Source organism: Theropithecus gelada, chromosome 16 (genome assembly GCF_003255815.1).
Source record: "Theropithecus gelada isolate Dixy chromosome 16, Tgel_1.0, whole genome shotgun sequence".
NCBI lineage: Eukaryota > Metazoa > Chordata > Mammalia > Primates > Cercopithecidae > Theropithecus > Theropithecus gelada.
The window spans coordinates 46,220,583-46,241,934 of NC_037684.1; the positions used below are offsets into that span (position 1 = coordinate 46,220,583).

The 21,352-nt window shown below is 45.3% G+C and overlaps 1 protein-coding gene and 1 non-coding gene across 5 annotated transcripts in view; both read right to left on the reverse strand.

Moving 5' to 3' along the window:
- The window catches only part of SLC39A11 (solute carrier family 39 member 11), a 459,264-nt gene that overhangs the window by 159,426 nt on the left and 278,486 nt on the right, over positions 1-21,352 (reverse strand). The window lies entirely within an intron of this gene.
- LOC112610479 lies at positions 7,487-7,623 on the reverse strand. Its single transcript, XR_003116376.1, has one exon.

The following is a 21,352-nucleotide window of genomic DNA, read 5'->3' on the forward strand; positions in this document are numbered from 1 at the left end:
CTATTACCCAGCCTTGGACAAGACACCCAGTTTCTTGATTTGAAAAGTGCACATATTACGGTAAACCGAATAATTTCCAAAGTCATCTTTTTACGGTGAACTTTAACATTCTATGATACATGGATGAAAACTACAATGACAAATAAATAGCAAATTTGTTCTTGTAAGTCCCTCTTGTGTGTAAATATCTCAGTGTTATTTAAGAAGGCATTGTGCTTGGGGGAGACTTAGTTTTCATACACTCAGCATCCTTACTGCTTCTTTTGGTGATAGCATCCCGCTTTTCTTTGAGAAATTTCCTACCTCCATCCTATGCAGCCCAATGGGACTTTGAACAAGCTCCTCCCCACCCCCTACTGTTGGCCTCTACAACCTGACCTGGATTCTCCCAATCCGATTTTCTCTTCCAAAACTGAAAGCTGAGCTTCATGAATGACACAGGGGCAGAAAATGGTTGTTCCCGAGTCATTTTGACATGAGCTCTTTGAAAAGACTGCCCATAGCTCCCATCTATTATTATTATTTTTTTTATTTATTTTAATTTTTTTGAGGCGGAGTCTTGCACTGTCACCCAGGCTGGAGTGCAGTGCCACGATCTCAGCTCACTGCAAGCTCCGCCCCCTGGGTTCACACCTTTCTCCTGCCTCAGCCTCCCAAGCAGCTGGGACTACAGGTGCCCGCCACCATGCCCGGCTAATTTTCTTTTTTTCTTTTTTCTTTTTTTGTATTTTTAGTAGAGATGGGCTTTCACTGTGTTAGCCAGGATGGTCTCAATCTCCTGACCTCGTGATCCGCCTGCCTCGGCCTCCCAAAGTGCTGGGATTATAGGCTTCAGCCACTGCGCCCAGCCAGCTCCCATCTATTATTGCAGGTTTTGGGATGCCTTGCTGTTGGTCTTTCAAAGACTAGCTTTTCCTTAGATTCTTTGAGTTACTCCTTATACTTTTGAAAAACTTCTTCATATGCTTTAGCTGGCCAGAGATGACATCTGTTGCTCACAACCAACGAACCCTAATGGATGGAGAATTCTTTTCTGGTCCCCATTGTCAGACTTTAATTTGTATTTTTAAGTAATAAAACCGAATTTGTTTAAAGTGCTCTAAAACTTTCGATATTTTTGTCTAATTAAGACATCCATTTTCTCTAATTAGCATAAGCAGAGCTACTGCACATTCTAAAGCATAATATTAATGTCCTGCTACCTTAGACTGTACTTGATTAACTTGGTAAAACAGCATGGTTCTTTATAAAGCTGAGCCTGAACTAAGGGCAAATGCATTCATGGCTCAGACCCTGGAACTAGTTCTCTCCTCCTCTATAATCATGGATGTCATCAGAATGCTGTGGAACTCTTGGCAGCATCCAAACTACCAAGTGTTCTCCGGAGAGAAAAGCAGAAGTTGATCACTCTGCCTCTCAGTCAAAAGCCCATCATAGCACTGCCAGGGGCACTTCTGCCAGGAAAGCAACGAGCTTTTTAGCAGGTGGTCAAAAAGTATGCCAGGAGCTAAGACTTCAAATATTACCCTCAAAAGAGTAAAATGCCTTTAGTTAAGGCAGGATGGGGCAGAGGGAAGCTGCAAAGAAGGACCTACATATCCCACTAGTGAGGGCTAAAGTCTACCTCCAAAAGAGTGCTTTTGTGAAGCAACATTTAAAACATGACACTGACAGTGCTACTTATGGATGGGTTAGGAGGCCATGAGAACAGCTTTCTTGAGAGAGCTGACCAAGATATATAATGGGGCTTATCTGGTCTCAGAACTATTGCTGAGAAAAATTGCTGACATTACCCTCTCGTTCTACATTCTAGAACAACACGGCATGTCTAATACAGTAGCCACATGTGGCTTTTTACACTTAAATTAGTTAAACAAGATTACACACTAGATCCTCAGTCATAGCAGCCATCTTTCAAGTGCTCAAAAGCCCCAGGGGATTCATGGCTACCATACTGGACCATGCAGATATTGAGTATTTCCATCACTGCAGAAAGTTCTACAGGACAGTGTGGCTCTACTGAGAAGTATTTGACCCTCTTGCAGAAGTGGATAAGGAGTAGTTCCTCCCAAATGGTGCCCCCTGCCCTCAATGGTCCCATGGAAGGCAGAGAGACAAGAAGGACGACCACACCAAGAATGGCCCTGGAGAGTTGTTAGAGCTCACCCTGAGGATGGAGGAATTTCTCTATACTCAGGCCAAATGAGGGCCACTGCAAGAGACATGCTTGCAGAGTTTGGCATGCTCCTTTGGAGAACTGGTCTCTGAACACATCGTGGAATAGTCTCGAGGTGAGAAGGTGCCTAAGGGAACTCCAGTGGCCATCAGAGGAGAGGGGGCTGCCCTGGAAGCAGCCTGCATTTCCAGAGGCAAGGAGCCAAAGTGACATTTTGGAAGGTGACTAGATACAAACAAGCTATAAAGGTTCACCCCTGAGAGATCAGCCTGCAAGGACAAACTGATTCTAATAGAATCTGTGCAGAGAGGATCAGCTGGGGCTGGGGGGATCCCAAGAGGTCATCCACAGTGCACCCTGCCCATCCCTGTGTATATTTCCATGAAGAGGCTCTAAAGAGCCCTCACAATTAGGACCCCCTGAGAACAATGGTCCACACTTGAGAATCTGCTACTTCAAGGACACCAACACTGTAACCTTTAGGGAAGGCCTTTTGTCACTCACCACCCAAACATATTCCTTCACTTCTTTCTTCCTTCAATTCTAAGGAATTGGCAAGGCAAGCAGGGTAGGGGGTAAAAAAAACAAGGGAGGGGCAACCACCCACATCTTGCCCACTGCAGGCTGCCAAGGCTAAAGCAGCCCAGGAGCTATTGGCGGAAGGAAAGAATGCTCTACTCAAGGAGATGCTGAAGTTCTATTAAGACTGGTCCATTGGGATTGCATATGACAGTGAATCTGCTCATCAATACCTAAAACTTACAGGAAAATGTAGCTATCTGTCCAGGGAATCACCCAGGGGCAGGGAAGGCAGAGCCAACAAAACAGGTTAGGAAGACACTGATGTGAGAAAATCAAGCTGTTATGATTTGACCCTGCAGACTTGGAAAGCTCCAGAAAGAAGGGACGACAAGCCGGGCGCAGCGGCTCATGCCTATAATCCCAGCACTTTGGGAGGCCGAGGTGGGTAGATCATGAGGTCAGGGGTTCGAGACCAGCTTGTCCAACATGGAGAAACCCCATCTCTACTAAAAATACAAAATTAGCTGGGCGTGGTGGCACATGCCTGTAATCCCAGCTACTCGGGAGGCTGAGGCAGGAGAATTGCTTGAACGTGGGAGGAGGAGATTACAGTGAGCCGAGATCGTGCCACTGCACTCCAGCCTGGGTGACAGAGCAAGACTGTCTCAAAATAAATAAATAAAAAAGAATTAATGAGAAAAGTGCCACCCAGGTAGGGCAATGGGGCGCAAAAACACGTGAAGGGGCAATGGCAAAAGCACATGAACAATGAAGTAGGTGAACTGCAGCTTTTGAGATGTAGATGATGAACCATAGGAATGTCATGCGGCAGGGACAACGAGCTACAGTTTACACAGAGGAAATGGAGGCTCAGAGAAAATGTAACTTGCCTAAAAACACTAGTGGGTGGCCCAGTCAGGAGTCAAGCCCACCATACTCCACTTCTGCAGGAAGTAGTCTTGAACGGGGGTCCCCTCCCAAGAGGTTGTTTGGGCATCACCAGTTCTGAGACACTGTAACCGACCACCCACTGTGTGGGGCAGAGGCTGCTGTCAACTTCCCATATCCATTCTGTCCCTTTCCTTAATAAAACAGCACTGCACTAGAAATTTCTAGAAGACAAAGCAACGGTTTGAAGTTATCCTCCTTGGTACTACTCTCTGAAGGAAGAATTGATGGCTGCAGCTCCAAGGGCAATCTTGAACTATAAGGTAACCTTAAAGATCAAAGTGATCTGGAAAACTGAAAAAGACTTATGTCTGGCTAGGCGTGGTGGCTCATGCCCGTAATCCCAGCACTTTGGGAGGCTGAGGTGGGTTGATCACCTGAGGTCAGGAGTTCGAGACCAGCCTGGCTGACATGGTGAAAATCCATCTCTACTAAAAATACAAAAGTTAGCCGGTCATAGTGGCAGGCGCCTGTAATCCCAGCTACTCGGGAGGCTGAGACAGGAGAATCACTTGAACCCAGGAGGTGGAGGTTGCAATGAGCCAAGATCATTCCACTGCACTCCAGCCTGGGCAACAAGAGCAAAACTCTGTCTCAAAAAAAAAAAAAAAAGATTTACGTCCTAGGGCCAGGTGTGGTGGCTCACACCTATAATCCCAGCACTTTGGAGGCCAAGGCAGGCAGATCACTTGAGGTCAGGAGTTTGAGACCAGTCTGGCCAATGTGGCGAAATCCTGCCTCTACTGAAAATACAAAAATTAGCCAGATGTGGTGGCGGGCACCTGTAGTCCCAGCTACTTGGGAGGCTGAGGCAGGAGAATCACTTGAAACTGGGAGGTGGAGGTTGCAGTGAGCCGAGATTGGGCCACTGCCCTCCAGCCTGAGCAACAGAGTAAAACTGTGTCTCAAAAAAAGACTGATGTCCCTAAAAGTGTTTTGTTGTTGTTGTACCTGTGCTGGAATGCCTGTCTCTAGCTTTCCTTTAAATGTGAAAAGATACCATTGTTTTAGATGTTCTGTACATGCAGCCAATCCCTTATCCTAACTCAGAAGCCAGAATTCATTATGGAGAGTTGAACTTGGTCTTCAAAGTCCTATGTGCTTCATTCTAAATCATCTATCCTTATTTCTGTAGGCTGAGGAAAGTTCCTGAAGGTAGTTGCCCAGTTGTAGAGTGTCCTTTCAGCTCCATGACTATATTCTTCAGACGGGACTTGAACTCAGGAATCCCTACATGTTGGGGAGAACAGGATGCTGTCACAGCAATCAACTTCCAGACACAGCTTTGATCACTGGTGAATCAGAGAGTTTTGCTATTGTTGTTTTTCTAATTTCTTTGCTGTCTCTTTTGCTCTTTCTTCCCACTCCCATTCCCCTGCCAGGGAAAAAAAAAATTAGCCAGGCAAGAGTACATCCAATTCCCTTTCTTAATTAGAAGCAAAACATTTGGAAAGCTGTGGCACAACTGCTTGACGAACATTTGCAAGTTATCTCCAAGCACAAAGCCAACATATTAAGGAAAGCAACAGGGGTCGCAGAACACGTTCCAGGCTAACGGAGAAGGTGATCCAGATTTGCAGAGGTGTCTGTCAACCACGGCTGGAGGCTCCTAATCCCCTCACTCAGAGCTGGCCATGCATAGAGAAAGGCTCATGTGAAACAAAATAAACCCAAACTCTCCCAGGTGTCCACAGCCCACCTATGAAATCTATCATCCCAAACTAACACTGCAGAGCACCTAATGGGTTTTAAGGAAGCATTCAAATAAATAATCATTTCCTGGTATTGGAGATTGGATTTCATACACTACAGCCCAGACCCAAGCTTAATGGGAGACAGATGAAGAACAGAGTTCTTTTTCCAGAAGTAAAATTTACTTCTAATCCACTAATACATATGCAAATAGTTTCTTCCGGACTCTGTGATCTGGGAAAGAAAGTAGCCAGCTTGATCATAATTATTTTCTGACTTCCAGAGTGCTTGATATTAGATGTAGTAATGGTTGGCTATGGCAAATCCTAGGGACTCTTTCCCTAGAAAGTGTTAAATAAGAACAGGTTGTGTCTGAGTCCATTTGTGTTGATATAAAGGAATATCCAAGGCTGAGTAACTTATAAAGAAAATATATTTATTTGGCCAATGGTTCTGAAGCCTGTACAAGAAGCATGGTGTCAACATGTGCTTCTGATGAGGGCCTCGGGAAGCTTCCACTCATGATGGAAGGCAAAGGGGAACTGGCATGTGCAGAGGTCAATGGCAAGAGAGGAAGCATGAGAGAGGAAAGAAGGAAGGAAGGAAGGAAGGAAGGAAGGGAGGGAGGGAGGGAAAGGAGGAGGAGGAGGAGGAAGAGGAGGAGGAGGTGGTGGTGTAAGGTCTTTTCAACAACTAATTCTTGCTGGAACTAAGAGTGAGAACTTGCTCCCAGGAGAATGGCACCAAGGCATTCATAAGGGATCCACCCTCATGACCCAAACACCTCCCACCAGGCCCTAGCTCCAACAGTGAAATTTGGGAATCAAACTTCAATGAGATTTGGCAAGGCCAAACAACCCACATCCAAACCATAGCAGGTACACCCATGGGAAGCGCTCAACGGATGATGGCTATAACAACATTACTAACTCCCAAGACGAACCAAGTATTTCATCTTTACACAGTTCTAATTGTAAAAAATGTATTCCTTAGACTGTGTTAGCATCTGTTTCCCTGTACCTTCCACTCCTGAGTCCTATTTCCAGCCTGGCAGTAAACATAGGATAAACCCAAAGTCTTGTCCCCATGGTGCTCTGTATTATTCCATTCTCATGCAGCTAATAAAGACATATCCAAGACTGGCTAATTTATTTTAAAAAGAGGTTTAATTGACACACAGTTTCACGCAGCGGGGGAGGTCTCAGGAAACTTACAATCACGGCAGAAGGTAAAGCAAACATGTCCTTCTTCATATGGTGGCAGGAGGGAGACATGCCGAGCAAAGAGGAAAAAGTCCCATATAAAACTATCAGATCTCATGAGAACTCACATACTATTATGAGAACAGCAGAATGAAGGTAATTGCCCCCATGATTCAACTGTCTCCCACCAAGTCCCTCCCATGACACGTGAGGATTATGGGAACTACAGTTCAAGATGAGATTTGGGTGGTGACACAGCCGAACTATATCAGTGGTCCTTCCAAGACATAAAGCAGTTTATATCTCCTGTGTCTTCTTTTGTCCAGCCTGAAAAGTTCAATCATCTTGACCTGAAAGGTCAAGCCACTGTTCCCATGGCTTAATTTCCAGTCCAGTCTGCCGAGATTCTTGTCTGAAAGCCCCAGGGTGTGGCAGTCTCTTCTATCTTGTAGCCCCTGGGATACCTGGGAGATATCTGAAGAGTGCACTCCTCCAGGTGTGGACAAGCACCTGCAGATGAAGTAGCTTGTTCCAAAAGGAATGGCTTCACAAGGATGGCTTAGACTTGCAAGCTACCTCGCACCTTGCAGAGGAGGTAGGAGGTAAACAGTGACTATTTCTTGAATCAATATATGACTGAAAGATTAAGCCTATTGATTTAAAACCCACACTCTTTTTCCCACGTCTGAATATACTTTTATCATTTCTTTGGGGGACCTCATTTCTGGACTCTACTTAGGTCCCTATTTCTACTCATTTCATCTTGTTTGAGCTAACAGGAATTCTAGTCTGTTGAGATCCTTTGATTTAGTGACTCAATCATTCCAGAAATGACCTGTCCCTCCCAGGCTCATGTCAACTACAGATTGTCATCTGACCAGTATACTCCTCTGAACATCTAATTAGAATATATTTGGCTTATAATCATATTACAAGTTTTTTTTTTTAATGTCAGTAGTAGAATGATCCATCCTTTTTATTTGTAAAGTGTGAACAGAAAGCTACCACATTCTACACGACTTTAGGACATTTACAAAGAGTTATCTTCACCTTGAGAAGAAACTGGATAAAAATAAATGTCTGCCCTATTATAAGGTTTTTTGTTTTTTTTTTTTTTGGCAGGTAAAATATTCTCTGCCTAGTCTTCTCTGGATGGAGAGTGTCATAAATTGTATTGTCTCTCCTCCAAATTAATATGTGGATGTCCCAACTCACACTAACTCAGAATGTGAGCTTATTTGGAAATTGGGTGGTTTGCAGATAGAATTAGCTCAGTTAGAATGAGATCATAATGGAGTAGGGTGGGCCCCTAATCCAATATTAAAAGTATCCTTATAAAAAGGGGAAATTTGAACACAGACTCAGACATACATAAAGAGACGATGACGTCAAGAGACAGAGGGAGAAGAAGCCATCTGCAAACCAAGGAGACAGTCCTGGAACAGATTCTTCCCTCAGAGCCCTCAGAAGGAACCAGCCCTGTGGCCACCTTGATTTCAGACTCATGGCCTCCAGCACTGTGTGAGAATCAACTTCTGCTCTTCGGGCCACCCAGTTTGTGGCCATTTGTTCCAAAAGTCCTAAGAAATATGAAAGGAAATGGGGCAGATGGCCAATCCCACCTCTGCTCAGCAGGGAACCATGCAGAGTCCTTCTCTATTTCAGGCAGGAACACTCGCTAAGAGCGAGTGAAGGTGAGCCACTCTCTGCAAAGTCCCTCTTGGATTTTGAGCATCTAGAAGCCCAAAGAACAGCCTATGGAATAACAACCATATGAACAATTCAACAGTACACCGAATGCATTTTAGGCTTTTCCAATGGCCTCTTGGTAGATCCCAACCCATCTTGGGAAGTAGGTGGCACCGAAGTTATTATTTCTGTTTTCCGGAGGAAAAATTATACTCAAATCAGAAACTGGCTCAAGGAAATGAAGCTAGACAGTGGTCAGCTCCAAAGGAGAGCCCAGAGACAATGACTTCCTCTCTGTGTTAAGAGGCTCACACCACGCATGCTCCTCTATGCTGTGCTGTCCTCAAACTCAAGCCTGTAAATTCACGCTAGGCCCTGTGTTCCCTCTGGGTCTCTCTCTACACATTCTTAAGTGGGCAGGACTCTAGCGAAGGCAGGTGAGACATCAGCACAGGTACACAGGCTTCCTTCGGATTGACAACGAGCATGTCAAAGCCAGAAAACAAGAGACCTGTGATTTCCTTCAGTTTACACTAAGAAGGAAGGTCACTGACAATTGTCTTGGGTGATGTGACCTATGGACAATCATAATAAAAGTGATACGACTGCCCGCTAGAAAAAGTAGGTATGGGAGAAATTGCCCATGGAAAATGATCTTTGACTATTTTCTCCTCCGGATGTTGAAGCTGTCTTCCAAATAACTGAATTTTGTTGTACCCCCACGGTCACTTGGAACCCTGGTTTAAGTTCTTGGGATGACCCATCCTCATGAATACATTTGTAGCTGTCTTAAGCGAAGTGAAACAAGAGCATCTTTAAGGCATTCCCAGTCCCTCCCTAATTTTCGTTGTGCCTCTCCTCTCTCCTTTGCTGAGCCTTTGCAGCTCAGGGCACCCTCACAACCTCCCTTCAACAGAAGCACCCTCTCTCTCCTGCCACCGTGGATCTCTTACGTGGCACATCCTACACTGGGATTGCAGAGCTCAGCAAGACTCTGTCCCCCAAAGAGCCCATGCTCTTGTCAGGGAAAAGTCATTATGGAACAGTGTTGGGGTACAGTGCTGGGGGAGCCAGAGTGCTGGGGACGCAAGGAAAGGCGAACGATGGACGCTATGCAGGCATGGAGTGGGATGAGAGATGTTCCCCATAAAGATGCCCTGGAGCTGGGTGCTAATGGGCGGGCAGAAGCCGGCCAGGTGAAAAGAATGGGGCAGAAACCGGGGGACAGAGGAGGAAAGGGAGGAGGGACATGTGGGTTGGGTGGGGCTGCCTCCCGGGCAAGTCAGAGCACAGGGTCCCCCCTGAGCACTTCCTGGATTACTAGGGTGACAGTAGGTGAATGACAGAATAGCAGGGTCTTGAAGGGGAGGAGGAAGACTTTACTTTAGGACATTTACAAAGAGTTATCTTCATGTTGATAAGAAACTGGATAAAAATAAATGTCTGCTGTATTATAAGGTGTTTTTGTTTTGTTTTGTTTCTATAAAGCAGGTAAAATATCCTCTGCCTAGCCTTCCCTGGATGGAGGGTGTTGCAGATTGAATTGTCTCTGCTCCAAATATGTGGATGTCCCAACTCCCAATAACTCAGAATGTGAGCTTTTTGGAAATTGGCCAGTTTGCAGGTATAATTAGTTACGTTAGAATGAAATCATCATGGAGCAGGGTGGGTTCCTAATCCAGTATTACCAATGTCCTTATAAAAAGGGAAAATTTGGGCCAGGCACAGTGGCTCATGCCTGTAATCTCAGCATCTTGGGAGGCTGAGGAGGGTGGATCACCTGAGGGCAGGAGTTCGAGACCAGCTTGGTCAACATGGTGAAACTCCATCTCTATTAAAAATACAAAAAAAATGAGCTGGGTGTGGTGACACACACCTGTAGTCCCAGCTACTCAGGAGTCTGAAGCATAAGACTCGATTGAACTCAGGAGGCGGAGGTTGCAGTGAGCTAAGATCGTACCACTGCACTCCAGCCTGGGTGACAGAGTGAGACTCCATCTCAAAAAAAAAAAAAGAAAAAAAAATGAAGTGGGAGGATTTGAACAGATTTTTTGTGGAAAAAAAAATCTGAAAAGACATACATACAGCACAGTGTTAGAGGTCAAAACAATATAATGTATAGGGATATTCATGTTTTAGCTAAGGACAACTCAATAGAATGGATTTAAAAGATCAAGTTCAACTGAAGAAGGACAGTCCTGGTGATGTTTCCACCTGAGAAACTCAGTATCTCCCTCAGACTGAGGCAAAAGGGACTCCGAGGCCAGGCCTCACAGGTGGGCCCCTTCTCACGAGGCAAGGATCGCAGGCTATGGGATGTGACCACACTCTGGATACCTAGCACTCTGGAATTCTCCATCCAAAGTAGTAGAATTCCCACTCCACTGACAGGGCCTGCATAGGCCTCTTCCCTGGGTCCACCCACTCCCCTGTGGGGGACCAAGGCATTGGTGTACACTGAGGGTCCAAGCAGGTCCACCTTCTGGCAAGCAGGTCCCCTGATGTGCAAGTTGCAGCTGGGGACAGGAAGAGAATGAGACTGGCTGGGGCCATTTCTCCCTGGGCCGCCACATCCAACAAAACTCCAGGGAGGCTGAAAATTTGAACCTGGTTTCCCAGATCCCTATGAAGATGTCTTTGTCAGAACAGGAGACAATATGAAAAAGAATACTCATACATGTACTACATATTATATGCACACATACTACACACATACTATACACACATTCCTCTCTTTCTATGTGTGTGTGTATATATATATATTTATAGATCTATCTATCTAAATGCAATCTGTTAATTTGATTAATGACTTAAAATTTTTTAGACATATGTCATGGAAGACTCCATTTGTACTTAGGCTCCCGGCTCTGCAAATATTAGGGGCGGGTCCGGAGGGCTTATGCCTTTAGCTTCATGTGGCCAGTGCACAACAACTGAGAGAAATAGGGGTCGGTTCTCAGAGTAACTTGTTTCCTGGAAACTGTTCCTCACCACACTCTATGCCCCTGGTCAGGCATCCTCACCAGGGAGAGAAGGGTGATTCGAGGTTGAAACAGGGAAAGGGGACATGAGACAAAGGAAATAAGGGGCAAACATTTCCAACCCTAAACTTTTTTTTTTTTTTTGCTCTGTCACCCAGGCTGGAGTGCAGTGGTGCGATCAGAGCTCACTGCAGCTCCAACCTCCTGGGCTCAAGAAATCCTCTCACCTCAGCCTCCCAAGTAGCTGGGACCACAGGCACACACCACCATGCCCAGCTAATTTTTTTATTTTTTGTTGAGGCAAGGTCTTGCCCTGTTTTTGTAGAGGCAAGGTCTGTTGCCCTGGCTGGTCTCCAACTCCTGAGCTCAAGCAATCCTCTTACCTTAGCCTCCCAAAGTGCTGGAAGTATAGGCATGAGCCACTGTGCCTGGTCCTAAACTTTCACATGCCTGAAACACATACAAAGGAAAAGCTGGGAGAAGGCAGGAAGAGGTGAGTCCAAAAGCATGAACTCAGTGCCCTAAGATGAAATGGAAGAAAAAATCAACAAATACCATGAAAACTCTCTCTGTGGAAGAAAACTACCTTCATTGCAATCAGGGTTAAAGAGAAGTCCTTCTAGGTCACCCAACTTTGACCTTGAGGCATAAGTCTTCTTAATCTCATCTCTCTCACCCAGAGTGCCAAGAGCCAGATTTTAGGGTAAATATCCAGGTAGCAGGCTCTGAAGTAAACTGTCTCAGTAGCCTGTTTCTTCCATCTCCTTCAGTGGGTTTTCCAGACATTGGTTCTGTGCATCAGTCTCTCTAAACTCATCTGGCAACAGCAGCCAGGCACAAACCCTGCAGTCTTTAAAGTGGCACAAATTCACAGACCGAGAGATGTTCCCACGCTGCATATGTTCCTAAAACAACCCCATCCAAGCCATCCATCCACCCGCCTCCCTCTGAGCTACAAAGTAGTTTCATGAGCTCCATTTCAGTTCTGAGATAACCAACACCTTATATCACTACTCAGAGTCATTGGCTGGAGAACAGACATCTTTTCTTTCCCATTAAACATTGCTCAGTAATCCCAAATGGGGGGCACTGCAGAGCTGAAGCTTAGAGGTGAATGGTAAATTCTAATAAGAAAGTGTAGAAACATCCAGGATCATTAATGCTGCGTTAGCTCCACTTCTTGCCACACTGGCACTACGTTTTGTCTTTCTGGACTGACCACTGATAATTTTCTAGCACTTTGAAAAACACAGTGCTGTTCCTTGCAGCTAAATGGAAACCTGCAGAGAGCAACCAAATGGAGGTCCTTGAACTTGGTAACGAATAGATGGGATTCTAGGTAAGAAAGAAAGAGGAGAGAAAAACACCAAGACTCCATATTCAGAAAATCTTTTTCAATGCCAAAGTTGCATTCAATTTAAAATAAAAGCACCAAAAAAACATAAAATTCCCTTTTATACATAAGCCAGTGGTATGGTTTGGATGTGGGTCCCCAACCAAATCTCATGTCAAACTATAATACCCATTGTTGGAGGAGGGGCCTGGTGAGAGGTGACTGGATCACAGGGTGGACTTGCCCCTTGCTGTTGTCATGATAGTGAACATGTTCTCATGAAATCTGGTTATTTAAGTGTGATGCACATTCCCCTTCACTCCTTCACTCTCTCTCTCTCCTGCTCCATCATGTGAAGACATGCCTACTTCCCCTTTTGCCCTCTGCCATGACTGAAGGTTTCCTGAGGCCTCCCCAGCCATCCTACCTATACAGCCTGCAGAACTGTGAGCCAATTAAATCTCTTTTCTTTATAATTACCCAGTCTCAGGTAATTCTTTATAGTAATGCGAGAATGAACTAATACAGTAAATTGGTACTGAGAGTGGGGACATTGCTATAAGGATACCTGAAAATGTGGACGTGACCTTGGAACTGTATAACAGGCAGAGGCTGGAACAGTTTGGAGGGCTCAGAGGAAGACAGGAAGATGAGGGAAAGTTGGAAACTTCCTAGAGACTTTTTAAATTGTTGTGACCAAAATGCTTATAGTGATATGGACAATGAAGTCCAGGCTGAAGTGGTCTTAGATGGAGGAACTTTGTGGGAACTGGAGTAAAGGTCACTTGCTATGCCTGAGCAAAGAGACTGGTGACATTGGACCCCTGCTCTAGTGACCTGTGGAACTGTGAACTTGAGAGTGATAAATTAGGGTATCTGGCAGAAGAAATTTCTAAGCAGCAAGGCATTAAAGATGTGGCCTGGCTGCTTCCAACAGCATATGGTCATATGTGTGAGCAAAACAATGATCTGAAACTAGAACTTATATTTAAAAGGGAGGCAGAGCATAAAAGTTTAGAAATTTTGCAGCCTGACCACGCAGTAGAAAAGAGAAACCCATTTTCTAGGGAAAAAAATTCAAGCCAGCTGCAGACATATGCATAAGTAAAGAGGGGCTGAATGTTAATAGCCAAGACAATACAGAAAATGCCTCAGAGGCATTTCAGAGACCTTTGTGGAAGCCCCTTCCATCATAGGCCTGGACGCCTAGGAGGGAAGAATGGTTTTGCAGGCCAGACTCAGGGCCCTGTTGCCCTGCACAACATTGGGACACTGCTCCCTGCATCCCAGTCACTCCAGCTCCAGGTATGGCTAAAAGGGCCCCAGATACATCTCAGGACACTACTCCAGAGGGTGCAAGCCATAAGCCTTGGTGGCTTCCACGTGGTGGTAAGCTTGTGGGTGTTCAGAAGGCAAAAGTTGAAGCTTGGGAGCCTCAACCTAGATTCCAGAGGACGCATGGAAATGCCTGGATGTCCAGGCAGAAGTCTGCTGTAGGGGTGGAACCCTCATGGAGAACCTCAACTAGGGCAGCACAGAGGACAGTGTAGGGTTTGAGCCCCCACACAGAGTTCCCACTAGGGTACTGCCTAGTTGACCTGTGAGAAGAAGGCCACTGTCCTTCCAATCCCAGAATGGTAGATCCACTGAAAACTTGCACCATGTGCCTGGAAAGCCATAAGCACTCAACATGAGCCTGGAAAAGCAACCATGAGGCTGTACCCTGCAGAGCCAAAGGGGCGGAGATGTCCAAGGCCTTGGGAGTCCACCCCTTTACATCAGTGTAGCCTGGATGTGAGGCATGGAGTTAGAGATTATTTTGGAGCTTTAAGATTTAATGACTGCCCTGCTGGGTTTTGGATTTGTCCCTTTGTTTTGGCTGATTTCTCCCTTTTGGAATGGGAATATTTAACCAATGACCGTATCTTAGAAGTAACTGACGGAGTTTGAATTTACAGGCTCACAGGTGGAAGTGACTTGCCTTGTCTCAGATGAGATTTTGTACTACGGACTTTCGAGTTAAAGTGGGAATGAGTTAAGACTTTGGGGACTGTTGGGAAGGCATGATTGTATTTTGAAATGTGAGAAGGACATGAGATTTGGGAGGGGTCAGGGATGGAATGATATGGTTTGGATTTGTATTCCCACCCAAACCTCATGTCAAACTGTAATCCCCAATGTTGGAGGAGGGGCCTGGTAGGAGGTGACTGGCTCATGATGGTGGACTTCCCCCTTGCTGTTATCATGATAGTGAATATGTTCTCATGAGATCTGCTTGTTTAAAAGTGTGTAGCATCTCCCCCTTCACTCTCTTCTTCCTTCTCCAGGCATATAAGATGTGCCTCCTTCCTCTTCACCTTCCGCCATGATTTTAAGTTTTCTGAGGGTTCCTCAGCCATGATTCCTGTACAGCCTGTGGAACTGTAAGCCAATTAAACCTCTTTTCCTGGTAAATCACCCAGTCTCGGGTAGTTCTTTTAGCAGGTAGTTCTTTATAGCAATGTGAGAATGGACTAATACAGCAGAATTTCCTTTAGGGAAGGGTTTATTAAAATCTGATTCTTTCTAATCTAATTGGAACTACACTTTCTTTCAGAACAAAGGAGACTCTTTAGAAAAGAGTTAAAATTAGGAGTCCATAGATTCAGGCAGTTTATAAACTTCCTGACATTTTATATAATATATCATAATTATGTGTATCATAGGAATTTAGAGAAAGAATCCTTAAGCTTGATTGGATATACATGGCAATTGTAATCCCCAAAGTAAGAACTGCTATTGTGGACACTTAAAACAAGATGTGATAAACATGTGAAAATCGCTCACTGCTATTCGTCATCAGGGAAATGCAAATCAAAACCACAAAGAACTACCACTTACAACCACTAGGATGGCTATAATAAGAAATGCAGCCAGGCGCGGTGGCTCAAGCCTGTAATCCCAGCACTTTGGGAGGCCGAGACGGGTGGATCACGAGGTCAGGAGATCGAGACCATCCTGGCTAACACAGTGAAACCCCATCTCTACTAAAAAATACAAAAAAATAGCCGGGTGAGGTGGCGGGCACCTGTAGTCCCAGCTACTTGGGAGGCTAAGGCAGGAGAATGGCGCAAACCTGGGAGGCAGAGCTTGCAGTGAGCTGAGATCCGGCCACAACACTCCAGCCTGGGCGACAGCGCGAGACTCCATCTCAAAAAAAAAAAAAAGAAATGCAGATAATAACAAGTGTTGGTGAAGACATGGAGAAACAGAACCCTCCTACAATGCTGATAGGAATGAAAAATGGCACATCACTTTGGAAAACAGTCTTACATTTCCTCAAAAGGGCAAATATGGAGTTACCAAATGATCCAGCAATTCCACTCCTAAGTTTAGACCCAAGAGAAATGAAAATGCAGTTATACAAAAACTTGTATATGAAAGTACAGAGCAGCACTATTCATAATAGTCCAACAATGGATACAACCCAAATGCTCATTAACCGATGAATGATGAACAAAATGCGGCATAGACACATAATGGAATATTATTTGACAACAAAAAGAAATGAAGTACTGATACACAGATGAATCTTAAAAACACTACGCTAATTAAAAGTAGTCAGATACAACAGGCCACGTACTGTATGATTTCATTTATATGAAATGTTCGGAATAGCCAAATTCATATGGAAAAAAGTAGATGAGTGGTTGCCTAGGGCTTGTAGGCGAGGAGCTGGGGGGAAATGGAGGATAACTGCTAATGGGTAGGAGTTTCTTTTGGGGTAATGAAAATGTTCCAAAATTTATGGTGGTGGTTTCACAATTTTGTGAATATTCTAAAAATCATTAAATTGCACATTTCAAATGGGTGAATTGTAAGCTGTGAGAGTTGTATTTCGATAAAGCTGTTATTAAAAGAAAAGAGTATATGAGCCTATTCTCCATCTAAGTGGCCCATTCCTCTACCCCAGGTCAGGGGATATTGGGAAGGCTTTGGGAAGGGACCAACAGGGGTGCATGGAAAACATGAGTTTGATCTGAAAGAAAAATGCTATTGCCTTCAGCCATCTCATTCTCACCCTCGGATACAGATCCCTCAACCAGGGAAGGCACAACTGTCTTTAAATGCACTGAAGAGGAGGTTCCCATGGAGACTGGGGAAGTTAGCATAAGACTATCTTCCATGATGATGAGGAAAGATTATGGAATACACTGTAGCACAGGCACTCACAGACAGACCCCTGGCCAGGTTACTGTGGGACAGGTGCCCAAGTCCATAGAAGAGAGAACTGTAATAAAGCAAGAGGGAAATAGAGTTTCTTTCCCAATTAGGAAGACCCAAGGCAACACTGTTTTGAGGCTTCACATGGGCAAGGAAGACACACTGGGCAGTGATACATGGATTTCTGCTAGCTGCTAAAGTGGCCCCATCCACTCAGGTCTCTGATAGTGGTCCTCTGGCCACAACTGTGCAAAAATAAAATAATACATACTGTGGTAGGAAATTAATGACCTCCTAAAATGTCTATGTCCTAATCTCGAGAATCTGAATATGCTATGTGGCATGGCAGGGAAAACTAAGGTTGCAGAAGGCATTAAGGGGGCTAACCAGCAGACCTTAAGATGGGATTATCCTGGATTATCTGGAGGAGTCCACTGTAATCATAAGGGTCCTTAAAATGAAAAGGAAAGTAGGAGAGTTAGCAATAGAGTAATGCAATGTGAGTAAGACTCAACTGGTCATTGCAGGGGAAAAGGGGGCCATGAGCCAGGAAATGCAGGTAGCCATGGGAAGTTGGAAAAGGCAAAGAAATGGATTCTCTCCTAGAGCTTCCAGAAAGCAATGCATCCTGCTGACACCTTGACCTTCACTTTGGGCTTCTGACCTCTAGAACTACAAGATAATACATCTGTGTTGTTTTAAGCCACTAAGTTTGTGGTCATTTGTTACAGCAGCAAAAGGAGACTCGTACACATCCTTGAACTCACTCTCTCGTCATTCTGTCCACAGTGACGTGAGCTGCAGAGTATCTTGGGAGGATTTTCCATTAGGGATCTGTAGGTTCTATGATGTTTCAGCTCCAAAGTCCTTTAATATGTCACCTCTGATTCTTCGGCTGTGATAGACACTGTTTCCCATTTTATAGCCTATAATAAACGTGAGGATTGGGACTGGACTATGGTCTTGTCCCTTCTGTTAGAATATCAGGCAGTTGGCCCTAATATTAGAGAATTAATGGCCTCAGTAGCAGTGAAATGGAGACACAGAGAGGAGCACTTGTCTCAAGCACACGGCTATTATGTGGAGGAGCCACTGGGATTTGAACTTAGTTTAGTAGACCCCAGAGCCTATGTGCTTAACTAATGACCCTACAAAGACTATTCCAGCCCAGTGAGCTGAGTTCCTGTTTGAGAGGAGTCTCCGCAGCCTGAGTCTGGGGATTTTCTCCCCCGTAGGCCATGGGTCCCCCCGGAGAGGTGGACATGCTGCAAGGAGGAGAATGTGCGCCCCGTTTCCAGGACAACACATGGCCCCACTCTGGTCCAGGTGCTGCTGGAGCAGGACCTGCGCTGTCGCTGCTCTCTGACACCAGCTCCACTGTCTCCTCCAAAGGCTCCCACCCTGGTGGGCTCTGCACCCACAGATTTGATGCAACTCACAGGAGTCAAGCATCAGAGAGTAGTGAGTGGGGGTTGCGTATGGGGAGATTAAAGACATTTGCAATTTTCTTTCTCGTGTAAGATGAAGACTGGCGTGAAAGCAAATTTCTATTTTCAAAAGTTAGGTTTGGTGACAGAGTGTAGAGCAGATGGATGAGGAGAGAAGGAAGCAACAGAAAATGGGCCTCAGCCGGGTGCGGCGGCTCACACCTATAATCCCAGCACTTGGAGAGGCCGAGGTTGGAGGATCACTTGAGCACAGGAGTTTGAGACCAGCATGGGCAACATGGCGAAACCCTGTCTCCACACAAAAAAATAAATGAAATGGTTTACCGGGGACACCTGTGGTCCCAGCTACTCAGGAGGCGGAGGCAGCAGGAGGATCACTTGGGTCCATGAGGTGGAGGTTGCAGTGAGCCGTGATTGCCTCACTACACACAGTGAGACTCTGTCTCAAAAGAAAGGCCCCCTCACAAAGCAGTGGGGCTGGAAAAGGAAGACAGGAAATAGAGGTGGGTGAGATGGGAGCTGGTGATCAATGGGATTTGGTGACCAACTGGCTATGGAGAATCAGGGACAGGGAAGAGCTAAGACAACTACGGGGCTTCCAGCTCAAGGGTAGCTGGGCAGAAGGTCAGGACTTTAACCTAGAGAGAGGCAGAGGGAGAGGGAGGATGCTGAGAAGAAAACAAACATGCCGAATTAGGGCAGACACGCTCAGGGTGCCAACCAAAGTACATGTCTGGGCTTCCGGACAGATCCGGGTCCCTCTTCTCTTCCCCCTTTCCATCCATTAAAATCCCTTGTCTCTTCTACTGTCTGATCCACCCTAGTGTCCCCATCCTCGTGGGCCCCCATGGCACTCACACCCCTATCCAGTTAAAGTCCCCTCCTCTCTGCTCCTGACGCAGTTTTTTCCACATCACTAGTGTAGCAGCCTTGTTCCCTTCAAAGGTGTGTTTTGAGCCCACCACTCAGCTGAAACGCCCCTGGACTCAGTAAAGGAACAGAACTGAGTGTGTTCAGGAAGGTGACCCAGGGGAGCAGGGGATCTGTGCAGAGTCAGGGAATGGGGAAGAGAAACAGGTCAGAGGGCTTCAGAAAACCTGTGATGCAACTCATGATGGATGTACAGACAGGAAGGAGAGAGGAGAGGAGACAGACTAACAGAAGGTATGAGGCCACGGAGGCTACGAGGAAACGCACACATGCACACACATGTGCACGCACACACACATGCGCACACACATGCGCACACACATGCGCACACACATGCACACACATGCACATGTATGCACACACGTGCACACATGTGCACAAACATGCGTACACACACAGAGACATGTGTGATTCCTCAAGCTCCCAGCAGGCTTTCAGCATCAGGAGCTAAAACTGCTACCACTGATCAACGAAAAACTTAAACTCCCCGCTGGGAGGGAGCATTTCGAGTACCATTCCTGGATATCGCCCCCTCCAATTCTTCTGTCCATTGATACGCTAGCATAGAGCAGATGTGATCATTTGAAGCTTCAACAAAGAATCCCCCGAGGATGACTGTGTAAAGGATTTTTTTTTTTTTTTTTTTTTTTTGCTGAATCAGGAACACCAGAATCAAGAGGAAGGTAGCCATGCAAAACTCAACACCGTTTGTCAACGTGGCTACTATCTCGGCTCTGTCTTGGATAACACATCAATTTGGTAAAAACATACACAGAAAAGAAAAAACTTTCTTCCAACTGTCAGAGCAAAAATCCTTTACTCTTCTGTCCAGCAACCTGAACAAAAACAAGGGAATTTGTGGCTTGGTTTCCTTGACAACCTTATCTTCACTCCAGGCACCATCCCCTGTCTCTAAGCAACAGCACACACTTTGGAACTACCAGGAGGCAAAACCCAGTGCTTATCCTGAGTCTTTTAGGACTAAACAAATCAGGGCAGAGCAACTGGTCCCTCGCAAGGTAGAGCCCAAGGAGCCCATGGGAAGGTATGTGGCCCCAAAAATCTTCATCAAACCCCACGCACACCCTGGCACTCCTCTGATTTCCTTATTGCCTGAAATTCCACCTCTCCACACTCAACCCATTGGCTTATTCCCCTGTCCGCTCCATGGGGACACTGACTCAGTCCATCAGGTGACTTCTCCCACATCCCCACTCCCAGCAGGAAAGCCCTACGTAGCTCTAGTGTGAAGACTCAAGACCAGGGCACAGAGAAGGAAATCTAGAATGTCACTGGGACTTAGTGATTTTTGTAAAAAAAAAAACAAAAAAAACAAAAATGAGGAACCTGGAGAAAAGTGTTTGATTAAAAGAGAATGAGGGGAAATGCCTGTATTGCTATGTTGACATTTAAGAAGACTGTTTGCACCTGCAAACAGGATTCAGAGGTTTTTTTTTTTTTTTTCTCCCCCATTAGCATGCCCCAGCCTCTTCCCTAACATCTCTGAGACAGAAAGAATGTCTGAGAATATGGAGAAAAGAAATAAACGAACCAACTATCTGGGAATGACAGCTCTGAACTTTAATCAGAGGGAGAGAAGAGAGCTGATGAGTGCAAGGCTCTGCAGCTGAAAGGAAATGGAATTTGGAAGTAGAAGGAGCTGACAAATAGTGCTTATAACTGCTGCATCCAATAATCAGGATAACTGCAATTTATCTGGTACCTTTATTTCTCAAGCAGGCTCGTGTCCATGACCTTATTTTATCCTCATATCACCTGTGAAGCATAGGGTAGAGCTGGAATTATTTATCTCTTGGTGAAGCCAGTGATATTACAACTTGGAGAAGTCGTTCTTACAATCACCTAGTTGGTGATTTTCAAAATAAGATAGGAACTATAGATTCTGACTCCCAATGCTTACTTACCATTGATTATGGAAAATGCGGATGGTCTAAATTGCTATAGTAAAAATGTGATTTCCAAAACTTTATTTCATCCATGACCTTTGAGATCATTTCTAATTAAATGTTTTCAGTAGCCCATCCACAAAACAGATCAGTTTGAGATTCTTCTCCTTGTTCATTCTCTCTTAAAGAGAACTTTTAAGAAGCAGTACCTGAATTCATTTTTGAGCCCTCATTTGATTTCCACTTATAATCTCTGTGTTGCCGAAGCTGCGGAAGGAAGTCTCCAGGGCTGACAGTAGAGCTTAAGCCACACAGATGGGC